Genomic DNA, 12,366 nt, shown 5'->3' with positions numbered 1-12,366 from the left:
TACTTTCGATATTCCCAGTGCTTTAGTTCTAACTAAGGGTTAACTCACTTTGATTAAACAGCCTTTAAGAACCACGGCTAATTAATTATTACACCTGGAAGTGGCTCATAAGAGCTCTGTAGAGTTTTGATGCAGTGTCTCACTCACCCTGGGGAGAACAGACACTGAGGTTTTGTTCTGAGACACTGTGACACTGGTATGTATTATGTTTGTGGTAAGGCAGTAGGCCCTGCCACATGTAGAGAGGGAGTTATCTGTCTAGTTAGCGCCCAGACGGGCCAGGATTTATTTTTATGTTTTGTTTGTTTGAGTATTGGTGTCACACAATAAAAACTGGTGCCGACCAGCTTGCATGAAAATCCACGAGTAGTGCTGTTTCCTGGCTGCTGTGTGTAAGGAGGTGTCCACCTACCTCAGGAGAGGGACCCCTACCCCAATCATATATATGGTGGAGAATGCAGGAATTGCACAGTGGAAATTGCAGCAAGAGGAAAAATGTCTACATTTCAAATTTAAAGTGACAGACACCAATTTGTTGTGTTGGATATCAACTCATGTTCTGTGAAGTCCATGAAGGTGGCGTTGACAGATGCTCAGAGAAGCCAGGTTTTTTCTACAAACCTACACCTAAAGACAACATGGAGGACATTGTTAAGGCCTTGCTCCAGTCTAACAAAACTCTGCAAGAAGCTATGAAAGATCAACAGGAAACAAACAGGATTCAGCAAGTCGCCATAGAGGAAACCCGCCAGGCCATAAAAGAGGTGGTACAACACCTAGTAGCCCGGTCTAGAGATGCTACCACTGGACTTCCAATCAACACTCGCTCCATACGGGCCAGTCACTTTCTGCAAAAGATGACCGAGAGTGATGATGTGGAAGCGTATCTTGCGGCCTTTGAGAGAACCACAGAGAGGGAGAGTTGGCCCAAGGAACAGTGGGCAAGTCTTGTGGCACCCTTCCTGTCTGGAGAACCACAAAAGGCCTTCTATGATTCGTGCCTGGCTGATGCCAAGGACTATGCAAAGCAAAAATGGGAGTTCCTGACTCGCTTGGGAGTCACCTCATTTGTTCGGCCAAACGAGTCCACCGCTGGGAGTTCCAAATGGAAAAGCCTCCACGCTCACAGATGCATGACCTCGTTCAGCTAACCACAAAATTGCTACAGCCCGAGACGCTGACAGGACCGCAGATCGTGGAAAGAGTCGTGATGGACCGGTATCTGCGATCGCTACCTGCATCTCTGTGCAAGTGGGTGAGCCATGCAGACCCTAAGTCCGCAGACCAGTTAGTCGAATTGGTGGAGAGGTATGTGGCGGCTGAGGAACCGTTGAGTGTGTCTCACCGGGCCCCGATTCGGCAACGGCGATCTTCCGTGACTACTTGTAAGACTGTTCCAGGGGAGAAGGGTGCTGGGTGGTGGAATTAACTTAAAACTGTGGGTTTGGAACCTGGAGACGGGTCAGCCAGGCCAGGAAGGTTCTTACCCCATAAGAGACTTGATAATAATATGATACAATTGTCCCAATTGTGCTAATTGTCCACTCACCTCTGAACCTATGCAATGTGATACTGCTTATGTCTGTTGCAGAATGTCTTTCTTTACACAGCCTGCCTGTACTGCTGACCGACAGGCTGAGACAGATAAGCAAATGTGTAAGGTTACTGTAGAAGGCAATCAAGTAGTGCCTCTATTAGATTCTGGCAGCCTGGTTACACTTATGAGAGGTGAACTGGTGAACTCCTTAAAGTGCAAGGGAAGAGTTGTTGGTGTGACCTGCATACATGGGGATACTCAGCATTATGTTACTGCGGAAGTGAACATAGAAACACAGTGTGGTTCCGCTATAGTGTCTTTGGGTTTGGTGCCTGGCTTAAAGTATGATATAATGTTGGGGAGAGACTTTGCTCACTTCTGGAATTTGTGGGAAAGCCGATTTGTTACTGAAGTAAATAATCCCAACCCATTTGAGAAGGTTACTGATGCAGTAGCAGGGGAAGCTTCTTCCGAGTCTGAGAAGTTCCCTTTTTCTAGCGTGATTGGTGAACCAGAGAATACTGAGATGGAAAGTATTATTAAGGATAGAGCAGCTCTGTCAGCCATCCCGGCCACTCAAGTAAACTTTGGGCCTTTGGTTCCTGAAGTGACAATACCTAAAACCCTGTCGACCGTTCAACAGCAGGAAGTTAAGAAGTTTCTTATCAGAAATAGGGTTTTGTTCTCAGATGTACCGGGCAAAACCACAGGCATTAAACATGACATAGTCACTGACCCAGGGGTTAAGATTAACCTAAAGCCCTGTAGGTTACCAGAAGCCCAAAGAGAATCAGTGTCTAAAGAAATTTAAAAAATGTTGGAACTGGGTGTAATTGAAAAATCGCATAGTGAGTGGTCAAGTCCCATTGTGCTTATTCCAAAGCCTGATGGGAGTGTAAGTTTCGGCAACGACTTTTGAAAATTGAACAGTGTGTCAAAGTTCAATGCCTACCCAATGCCAAGGGTGGATGAGCTAGTTGAAAGGCTAGGAACAGCCAGGTTTTTAACCACGCTAGGCTTATCCAAAGAGTATTGGCAAGTGCCATTAACTGAGATTGCAATGAAAAAACAGCTTTTCTGATGCCAATATAAGATGTTGCCCTTTGGGTTACGTGGGGCACCAGCTACCTTCCAAAGGATGATGGACAGAATTCTAAGACCCCATAGATGGTTTGCTGCTGCTTGTCTAGGTGAGGTAGTCATTCATAGTCCTGATTGGCAGTCTCATTTGCCCAGAGTACAGGCAGTGTTGAACTCCATCCATAGGGCAAGATTGACAGCCAAGCCAGAGAAATGTTGCCTAGGGATGGAGGAAGTAAAGTATCTTGGTTACACCATTAGCAGAGGTTTAATAAAGCCACAGCTTAATAACAAGGCTGTTCTGGGCATTAAAAAATGTCAAGCTCGCAGTAGAACACAAGCCAGGAAGTCAGCTGGCCAATACAGATGCTTTGTCAAGTGTCCATGGTTTGGAGGCTGCAGTTGTTCCACCCATAGGTCGAAACAAAAAGGGGGATATGTGATAGAAGCACTGGAGAAGTTAGGGATGGTTTGTATTTGTGTCCAGATTCCTGTAATATGTGTTTTAAAAGTCTGTTTTACCAAGCAGATTTGAGTGTCGGCATTGGTAAAAGCTGGATAATGGGTCCTGGGGGTGTGGTTGTGAGAGAGAAGGGAGGACTCCATCCACAGGGCCACTTCAGGTGTTGGGCTTTTCAGCCTGAGACCATGCTAATTAATGATTACACCTGGAAGTGGCTCATAAGAGCTGCGTAGAGTTTTGATGCAGTATCTCACACACCCTGGGGAGAACAGACACTGAGGTTTTGTTCTGAGACACTGTGACACTGGTATGTACTATGTTGTGGTAAGGCAGTAGGCCCTGCCACATTTAGAGAGGGAGTTACCTGTCTAGTTAGAGCCCAGACGGGCTAGTTTTTTTTTTTAATGTTTTGTTTGTTTGATTATTGGTGTCACACAATAAAAACTGGTGCCGACCAGCTTGCATGAAAATCCACGACTAGTGCTGTTTCCTGTGTGTAACGAGGTGTCCACCTACCCCAGGAGGGGTCCCCTTCCCCAATCATAAAATATATATATATATATCTGATGCCTGATCATGGTTGAATAAACCGAAAACTTTGCAAAGCCCTGCGTGTCCTCATTATGTATTTGCAAGTCCTGGAGATGGTTCTTGGCGTTACAAACTTTTAAATTTGCAGTGGAACACAGGCCAGGAAGCCAGCTGGCCAATGCTGACGCGTTGTCACGCGTTCATTGTTTGGGGGCTTCAGTTGTTCCGCCCCACAGGTCGAAACAAAGGGGGGGATATGTGATAGGATCACTGGTGAAGTGGTCTGTGGCAGGTACATTTGTCCCAGATTCCTGTCTTATGTGTTTTAAACCCCCAGGAGAAAGTCTGCAGTGTAGCAGGCTTGAGTTTCGGCTTTTTGAAAAGCCGGTTTGGGACCTGGGGGTTGTGGGTGAGAGGAGAGGGAGGGCTCCACCCACGGCCACTCCAGGTTTTGGTTCTCGCAGCCTGGTAACAGGCTTGTTAGGGTTTCCACCTGAGAGTGGCCAATATAAGCCTAGTGTGTGTAGGGCTGATTGTCTCACCTGGGAGAGCAGGCAGGGAGTTTGCTCAGAGACACTTGAAAAACCTATTTGTAAGTACTGTGCTGTGCTTTGTTGCTGGCGAGGGCATTAGGCCCTGCCAGGTTCTTGTAGTGAGGGAAGTCACTTGTGAAGTTAGTGCCCGACAGGGCTAGGACTTATGTTTTGTTTTCTTTATGTTTTTCTGACATTGTACAATAAAGACTGGTGCCGACCAGCTTGTACTCGAATCCAGTCTGGTGTACTGTTTCCCAGCTGCTGTGTGTGTAAGGAAGGAGTCCTCTACCCAGGAGAGGGACCCCCTAACCTGACTGTGTCACAGTGTGTAAAGATTCAATCCAATTATTTAGTATATTCCCATATTTATCAGTGCTTATGGATGACCTTTACATAGAAATAAATGTAAAATACTTATTTACTAAAATCAAGTTTATAAAACGTTATTTAAGAAGAACCACATATATACTCTCATTATACTGACCACAGCCATCAAAACTATTTCACACAGTGGAAACAATTCACTTCTGCATGTAGTTAATATCTCAATAATTGCTACAACTGGAATTAAGCATTCTGCAACATATACATTTTATAAATCAAAAATGGTCCCTCTTTTTATTTACAGTCATACACACTTATAATTGTATCATTAAGTGGTAGTTTACTAACAACTTACTAATTACTAAAAATATTTACTAGTACAAAAAAAGATCCATAGTCCCAGTACCTGTTTCTTCCCCGCTCTTTACATCGATCTCAACTCTATCCACACCTACCCAAACCTCCCTCCTTTTCCTACATTACCCATCCAAAACCCACTCTCCCAGCAGTTCTTTTGCTTAACCACATAAAAAAACAATCCTTACTCTCCTATCCCCATACCGACACAAAGTCCACACTAAGCATATTTTTAGACATAACCTTCACCCTTACCTGTTCTCTCACCTCCATGACTAGTGAGTTTGCAGTGTCTGTTGCTGCGGCAGCTGCCAACCTGCTTGGTGCAGACCCTCTCTGACCCTGACCTAATAGAAGCCAGGGAGTGGCTAACAACCGTATCAGTAGAGCAGGAAAGAGCATGAAATCACTCTCTCTGCCCCAGAATTGCCGTGTATCCAGTCAGTGGAGCAGGTGGGAGAGAGGGAAATCAGTCTCTCTGCCCCTAACTCTGATTAGCTGGACTCTGGAGACATACTTGCACAGAACTCGGCTGTCATGTAATGTGACAGCAAAGGCCCATTTCTGTGAAACACATTAAGTAATAAGTTGTGACACACTAAAGTGTTGCAACACACACTTTGAGAGCTGCTTCTCTACAAAGAAAAAAAATATACCAAATAAAGGTGGGATCAGTGTAACGACTCCCTGAGTAACCAAAATGAACCCTCTGGTACCATCAAGGAAAGAGAGTCTCTCTTCTTCTGTTGGATCTGCAGAATACACTGTTTGGATAGGAACTACAATTATCATCAGTGTATTTGGTGACTACAACTATTGTCTGGTTCTGATCCAAAATTGTCCAGACCCATCTGTAGCAATAACTTTGTGCACTGGATGACATGAACTTCTGGACAACATATGGCATGGCTTTCCATTTGTGACTAAGTTTACTATCCGGCCATTTCAATTGAATCAACACCCTATGTCCTTCCTGGAGCAGCACTGCAGTTAGAGCTGGAGCATGGTGGACCATGGCACTTATCTTTTCTTATTCTACATGATGAGCTATCCACAACTACTGCACCCAACCAGAGGGAATCCATATCCAAGGACAACTTGCCAATATCTGGGCAATCAAACAAAAATAAGTAATGGGTGGATCCAGTTGTTGTGTACCCATACCAACTCAAGTGCTTCCTTAGGTCACATCAGCTGCTGCTCTTCTTCTAGAGATCCCTTAGCATTTTGGGAAGGATGCGAATGAACTGTTTGCAGATCTTGAACCTCTGTAGATGATTTGGGGTGGTCAGGGACTGACACATTCCATAGACTCAGCACTGTTTCTACATCAGTCACCCTTGAAAACAGGCTCCTGATCAAAATGAATTCTCACACTCATACTATCTTACTATTTTTTAACAATGCACAGACCCTATAAACTCTTAACTAACCCAATGTGCTACAACCAAATTAATTGGCTAAAGTACAATAGTGGCTTAGAGTAAGCCCTAGAGGAACTCTCTTACTTCAGACAGTGTGGGCTCAAGGATCTTATAATTAAAAGTATGGGGCATCTGAGGGCCAATTGGCCTGTGGCTATTCTCTGTAGAATCCATGGTCGTCTAGTTGAGTCCCTAGAGATAGGTGGAGGTAGCCCATGGTTGGCTACCAGTCATGCTGCCTGGACCTGTATGACTGAAGTAATGAAGTGCAGCACTGCCTGAAGGATCCTCAAGACACTCCAAATGGCTGTACATACAGGCAGCAGGGTACATGTCATGCTTGGAGCATCCAAAAGACACCCTAGGTGGCACTGCTGTGATGATACTGGCTATAGGGTGCTGTTCCAGGCAATCTGCTAGCCCAGAAGCAAGGGTCATGGGGCAGCCATGGTGCCAATCCACAGAGCCCTGCACTCTGTGTGTCAACACCAGTTGCACACCCCTACTTATAGCCCGTGACAGAGGTATCTTCTGTAGTCTTCACCTGTCTCATCAAGACTTCTGGTCCATCTGCCCTGTTGGCTACCCCTTCTTCTGACATTTCTGAATAACCCCTATCATCAATCTCTCTGCCAATTTTTCTCCAAAGACCCTTGTGATACTTGAGACAGCCTTAAATATGGCCATCATGAGATCACAATAATAGTGCCATATTAATCCGCAATTGGCTCACTGGTCATTCGAGACCTTCATGCCAGGCATAATGAGACTTTACCTGCTGGAGCAACCTCAGCATACAGATGTGTCCTAATAAACTGTGGTCTCAGTCACACCAAATAGCTCCTCTCGGCGTCAAGTCCCGGGCACCAAGTTCCATCTCTGGCTTTTCGCTGCATCTGCAATGCAAATAAGATGCAAAATTTAAAGCAAAAGACTACACTACACCTCTTGAACTGGCTCAGTCCCGCTGGGCGTCTTGTGCTTTATAGTGTATTGAGGCTATGTGTATGAGAACACATCTCTAGCTCCAAGGGCAGGGACTCCTTCCAAATTGAAGCCTTAGAGGAGATTTACAGCTGATCAAAACACCTCACTAGGTAAAGTAAATGTAAATTTAGATTGCTTATTAACATTTTTTTATTTTTATTTTGCTGGAGTCATCCTTAAAGGGGTTGCCCACATTTGGAAGACGTACAACTCTTTAGTTATTGGCCAAAGACAGATTCTCTAACGGTGCATACACACTAGACGATATGCTCCCTGAGCGATATCGTCTAGTGTGTCCCCGGCAGGGTGTGCTCAATGTCGTTCATGACATTGAGCACAGCCGCTGAACGATATCATTAACGATATCGTTCAGCGCCGGGCTCTCCCCCCCATTTCCTGACATGCAGCAACCTGATGACATCGTCAGGTTGGCCTGCATGTCAGCCCGATGAACGATGATGACGAACGACCCACGGGAACGCGCGTCGTCGTTATCGTTCATCTTTTTGGGCATAAAAAAGGACGATAAAGTGGACGACTGAACGATAACGATATCGTTATCGTTCAGTCGTCCACTTTATCGCCCAGTGTGTACGCACCTTTAAAGTTTCCAAAGCTGACAGCTTAAGCACTATGATTAAAGGTCTGATTCATAGATGGACGCAATGCCAATATTTACGCAGACCGAGCAATTGCTTGCTAATGAGCAATCTGCGCACACACGTTGATTGTTTTTTGACTACGTTCGTACAGAGGAACCATTTGCAAAGTGAGTGACAAGTAGTCAGCATTTGGAGGTGGTTAGAAGAACGCAGGTGTGTCTGACCATTTCAATACCATTACATTAGTGAATAAATTAGTCATTGTAATCTCCTGTGCAGCATAAAAACCTTCTGCATGTCACGAGAGCTATAGTGTTTGCGGCTGGTCAGCCTTACATGCTGCTGACTGCCTGCTGTGCATCAATGTTCCCAATGTGTTAGACTGTGGGCCCAATTCAGAACCGGTCGCTAAGCCATGGACGCACGCTATGGGCAGTTATCAGCCGCCTGCGCATGCATATGCGACAAAATACGCATGCGCAAACCAGTCACTGCATCCCGGAATTGTGCGCCCGAAGTACACAGACTGGACGCTACTTTGACAGAATGTGCCATTTGTGGGTGATAACAGGGGAAGGTGCTTGTGAATGGGGGAGTGGTGTTGCGAACACAGGCGTGTCTGGGCATCAAAACTGAGTTTTATGGGTGTGCATAATTAGCATGGAAGCGTCACTGTACACATAACTTGGTTGTATTTCAGCCTGCAGTGCTTGCGGTGGGGCAGACTCTACCTTAAGCGCTGCGTGCTGCTCCGATGGCTCTCGATAGTTCTGATTAAGCATATACTTCCTGGAGCTGACGTGTGTTAAGAAAGAAAAGTGGGCATCTTTAGACGGGCATGCGTTCGCTCTGCCATCGCTCTCAAAGACATAGAGGGCGTCCTTACACCAGACAGTGCGATCGCGGAATTTGCATACCCGGCCCCTTTTGGCTGTGAGAGAGCACAGCTTTGCATCCAGGTCTGAATTGAGCCCTGTGTTTGTTGTGGACCCGGGGTGGTAACAGGAGTAGACACCGGAACAGGTTTAAACTGAAGTTGGGTTGTTTAATGTGAATGTTGGTAGACATGAACAATAAGATAAACTAAAGTCCAGTAATAAACAAACTAATATACAGTATGTGGCAGGAGTAAACTGTAGTGAGTGGGAATAATGAATGTTCAGATCAGTGACAGAGATGAATGCGGTGAATCCAGATAGACTGTAAGAGTGAACTGGATATCCTGATATGCTGAATCGTGGCTGAGAGGGATATCTGGAAATGCTGTGATGATGACTGAAAGGAGAATCTGGTAATGCTGTGATGATGGCTGAAAGGAGAATCCGGTAATGCTGTGATGATGGCTGCGCAGGAATGGGTTAACTGAGGAGCCAGGTTCAGGCAGGAGTGGGTCTGGCAAGGCAGAGCAGTGCAGGCTATGCAGGGAGCCGGAGGCTGACAAGGAGCTAGGGCAAGCACCGGAGCACAAGTCTAAGGTACAGGAGAGAGAACTCTCTCTCACAGCTGATGCTGTGAATACATTGCACTGGCAACTACAGGGCGCTCCAAACACCCTTAAGTACCCAGTAACGGAACATGATAGGCCAGAGAGAGGTGGTTGCAGTTGTATAGTGGAAAAAACCTTTGACTCCAGCACGGGAGTATTCCGCAGTGTTTCTGGACTACTATCAGTGTACAGTGACAGTGACAAGGTGTCAGCCTTCAGATTAAGAGCCCCAGAGCGATGCGACAGGGTAAAATGAAAATGGGCAAACAATATTGCCCATCGTGCCAGACGAGAACTTACACATTGAATATTTTTTAGGAAAAGAAGATTCCTGTGGTCTTTAAAAATGGTGAAAGGGAACGTAGCGCCCTCAAGGAGGTACCACCATTCCTCTAAGGCCAGTTTGACAGCTAATAGCTCCTGTTCGCCTATTTAATAATTTCTTTCGGGAGGGGAGAATTTCTTTGAGAAGAAACCCCACTGGTGAATCCAGTTATCCTTGAAGTGCTGAGACAAGACAGCTCCCACTGCCTCAGACGAAGCATCCACTTCCAGTAAAAAAGGCCTGTTGACATCTGGTTGTCTCAAACCTGGAGCTGTAATAAAGGCTTGTTTGAGAAGTTGAAAGGTTTCTCCGCCTCAGGAGGCCATAGAGCAGGATTGGTACCTTTACGAGTTAGGGCTATGATGGGAGCCATCAAGGCTTGATAAAATGCCGATAATAATTGGAGAAACCAAGAAGTTTCTGGATGGATTTCAAAGATGTGGGACGAGACCAATCCAATATTGCTTGGAGTTTGTTGGGGTCTGTTTCTAAACCTGGTCCTGAAATGATATATCCAAGAAATGGAACACTTGGTACACTGAACACACATTTCTGCAATTTACAATACAGTTGGTTCTACCACAGATGAGACAAGACTTCTTTGACAAGATTATGTTGTTCCTCAGGAGAGGATGAAAAAATCAAAATGTCATCTAAATAGACGTCAACTGAGACATATAAGAGATCCCTAAAGATCTTGTTAACGAAACCTTGAAAAACAGCATGTGCATTACACAGCCCGAACGGCATGATCAAGTATTCAAAATGACCATCCCTTGTGTTGAATGCTGTTTTCCACTCATCACCTGCACGGACACGGATGAGGTTGTATGCACCTCGGAGATCTAACTTAGAAAATATAGTGGATCCCTTGACTCTGTCAAATAATTTGATGATCAATGGAAGAGGGTATCTGTTCTTTACTGTAATATCATTCAGGCCTCTATAATCTATACACAGTCTCAGGCCTCCATCTTTCTTAGAAACAAAGAAAAATCCTGCTCCAGCAGGTGATGTAAATGGGCGGATAAATCCCTTTTTTAAATTCTCTTGGATGTATTCCGACATGGCATCAGGTTTCTGGTAGGGACAACGAATTGGTCCGACCATGGGGAGGCGTCTTCCCAGGTAACAAGTCAGTAGGACAATCCCATTCTCTATGTGGAGGTAAGACTTTAGCTTGTCTTTCGGAGAAAACATCTGTAAATGATTGATACTCCGTAGGTATAGATGGGACTTCTAACGTCTGAATTTTTTTTACAGATTGGATCTTCGGGAGACAAGACCCCTGGCATTACTCACTCCATGACTGAACCTGCATAGTGTTCCAATCAATTCTGGGGTTGTGCATACGCAGCCATGGGTATCCGAGTATAATCTCATGGGAAGCCTTGGGTATGATTTAAGAAGATGGTATGTTCAACATGAAGGGCTCCAATACGAACTAGAATAGATTGGGTTCTTTTATACACAGTTCCAGTAGGAATAGGTCTACCATCGATAGAGGTCAAGGAGATAGTATGATCCAAGGTGACGCAAGGAATTTGTAATTTATCTGCCAAATGAGAGGACATGAAATTTTCTGCTGCCCCAGAATCCAGGAGGGCAGATACGAATACAGGACTAGAATTAATGTCCAGAGCTATGGACAAGACAGAGGCATTCTGTTTTGGGGACGGAAGTATTATTCCTGAGTGTCCCCGGGACTAGTAAGGAATGGGCGTTTCCCAGCTTGCGGGTACAAGAAGCCACCAGGTGACCCGTGTCTCCACAGTATAGACAAAGGTTCCTTTGAATGCATCTCTATCTTTTTTTTTTAGAAAGACGGGTATGATTAACCTGTATGGCTTCTTCATATGTAAGTGAGGGAGGAGAACGGGTAGGAGAAGGTTGAGGATGAGGCCTAAAATGATCAGGTCTGTGCTTCTCAAATTGGCGGTCTGTAAAGCGTATATCAACCTTGTTACAGAAGGAAATTATATCATTAAGACTAGAAGGTAAATTACAAGTGGCTAGAGCATCCTTTATATGATCCGATAGTCCGTACCAGAAGGCTGATGTTAGGGCTTCTTCATTCCATCTCAGCTCTGATGCCAACATCTGCAACTGAATGATGTACTGACAGACTGGACGGATACCTTGTTACAGATTCATAATACTGGATGAAGCAGAAGTTGTTCTTCCGGGCTCATCAAAAATCCCCCTGAATTATGTTAAAAATTCTGGATAATTATCCAGTAGCGGATCTGATCACTCCCAGAGCGGAGAAACCCAATCTAAGGCTGAGCTGGACAACAAAGACACAATATAGGCCACTTTGGTTTTAGGAGTAGGGAAATTGGAGGGTTGTATGGTGAAATGGTTGAGAAATACACAACACAGTTTAGGATTGCCATCAAACTTGCCAGGTGTAGGTAAATACAAAAGAGGAGGAACTCCAGAGGCAGATAACACAGAAGTGGAGACAGAAGTAACTGCAGGCATACTTGGAGTACTGTAATTAGTGTAGCTTGTATGGTATCCTGACAGATTGCCATTTCTTGTACATGCTGTGCTATTTGCTGTTGCATGGTCTCCAGTCCTTCCAGACAGGAAGCCATGCTGTGAATTAAATCTGTTCTGGACTCCTGTCCAGTAGCCGAATCCATTTGGCCAGTGCAAACTGTTAGAGACTGTGGCCCTGATTCAGAGCCGGATGCTCTGAAAGAGCGCTC

This window comes from Taudactylus pleione, unplaced genomic scaffold (genome assembly GCF_031769625.1).
Source record: "Taudactylus pleione unplaced genomic scaffold, aTauple2 ptg000546l, whole genome shotgun sequence".
Classification (NCBI taxonomy): Eukaryota; Metazoa; Chordata; class Amphibia; order Anura; family Myobatrachidae; genus Taudactylus; species Taudactylus pleione.
Note: the sequence above shows the minus strand (reverse complement) of the source record.